We start from the raw sequence: 2118 nt of genomic DNA, 5'->3' as shown, positions 1-2118 counted from the left end.
GGGTAAGCAGATCCTGCTCCACATGCGGCACCCGTCGTGTTGCTTATGTGATTACAAATCCGGTAAATAGTCTAATTCGGTAGGTCAAATTCATGAAAGGGAAGGAGATTGTAGTTACGACGTGAGGAACATATCCGATATCATTTGTGAAATGGTTATTCCATAACGGTCAACCAACTCGTGATGGCGTCCGTAAAATTTACGAAGGGATGATTTCAACTTCACCATTTGGAACTCTTGATTTAATAGCTTCCTTGTGAGCAGTAACCCTCTATCAAGAAAATCATGATAGGAAATGCAAGCACGGGAATATCGTATCAATTGAGAGATATATACCCCGTATGCAGGTGCTGCTGGAATGTTGCTACTTAGAAATGGAAAGTTCACAATTGGAAAGCTGAAATCATCTCTTTTGTCGTAAAGTTTTGTCTTCAACCGACCCTCATTGTCAATTTCTAGATGTAAGTCAAGATATGAAGCTGACTTAACTGTATCTGTAGTATCCTTTATCTCCAATTCGATGGGATAGATGCGTTCCATATAGTCACCAAATTTTGAATTGTTTAGTGAAAGAACGTCATCTATATAGCGGAAAGTAGAGTTAAAGGATATTGCTAACTTCTTATCTTTCTTCCTAAGAAGTTCCTGCATGAAGTCAGCCTCATAATAATAAAGAAACAAGTCAGCAAGTAGAGGGGCGCAGTTTGTTCCCATTGGTATGCCGACAGTCTGTTGAAAAACACGTCCTCCGAACGTAACAAATATGTTGTCAATCAAGAAATCAAGCATCTTGATAATATCGGTTTCAGAGAATTTTTTGTTTGAATCAGAGTGATTCTTTACAAAGTAGGATTTATCCCTCCCTAAGACAAGATACTTGTATCTACGTTGGCCATTCTTTTTTATGAAGCAAAGTAATACCAACTCTTTTAATTTGTCTTTAAGTTTGGAATGTTAACTTATATTATCAAAAACATTACCAGCTTGCGAGTGTTTGAGAATCGAAAAATGGATGAATTGGATTTGAGCAATAATTTTAGACATTACGGGGAATATGTTATTACAACAGAACTACTTACATATATATACAGGTAATATTTGTGTAAAGAAAATATCTTTAACTGGAAATTGTATAAGGCTGATAGATGCAATCGCCTTTCAGAAGATGAAGTACAAACATTGTCTTGAGAATTTCAATCTAAATGATAATAACTTCGATTATCATCAAGAGCTTGGCTGATCGTAAATCTCAATTTGTTTACAAATCTCAGAAGATTCACTAAGAATATATCAATACAAAAGAGATATAATGAACAATGTTACCCCGGCCATCAGGACAACAGTTAAGTTCCCATACACATTTGCAAAACATACGATGTCGTTATACGATTTCCGTCTTCGCTTGAATTCATCAACGCATCTTTTATTCACAGCCATACCGGTTCAATAAATAGCATCACATTTAAGAATATTAAAACCTTAAAAATCTTTGATTTAACATACTCTTCATTTTACGACTGCACCTATCTTTTTATGGATTGCAGAACGTAGGAGTTCTAAATATGTCACACTTCAAATCCTGAATTTTAAATCCTGAATTTCTTTGTTCGGGTTTTAATTTGGAGTAGCTGATAATGCAAGGTTCTTTATTAAGTATTGGTCTAAAAGATGATCACCATGGACAATTCCACCCTGGACTCATACTTTTGCGGTATATAGACTTTTCAAGGAATGCATTCAAAGACCAATTTAGTAGTTCAACATTTAAAAGTCAAACTGACTGTTTGCAATCTTTGATACTTGAAAGGAATTTATTCACAACTATAAACGTTAACAAAATTCCATTAAAACTCAATGACCTTCACCGGCTTAGGCTCCTTATCTTTGACTACACAGAAAATTGACGCAATTGAAGTGCTATTTAGAAAATCAAATAAGACATTGACAGTCTTAGTAGAGGGAAATCCTCTTGTCTGTACTTGTGCTTCGTTAAAATTTGTAGAATGGTAATTTACTATTTAAGTGAAACTTGACAGCAATGGTAGTTATTCGTGTGTCGGAAACGATGAAAATATCACAAAAACAAATATCGTCTACAATTACTTGCGAATTATGAGA

Source organism: Mytilus edulis, chromosome 13, assembly GCF_963676685.1.
Source record: "Mytilus edulis chromosome 13, xbMytEdul2.2, whole genome shotgun sequence".
In the NCBI taxonomy this organism is placed as follows: Eukaryota; Metazoa; Mollusca; class Bivalvia; order Mytilida; family Mytilidae; genus Mytilus; species Mytilus edulis.
This window is presented reverse-complemented; position numbering follows the sequence as displayed.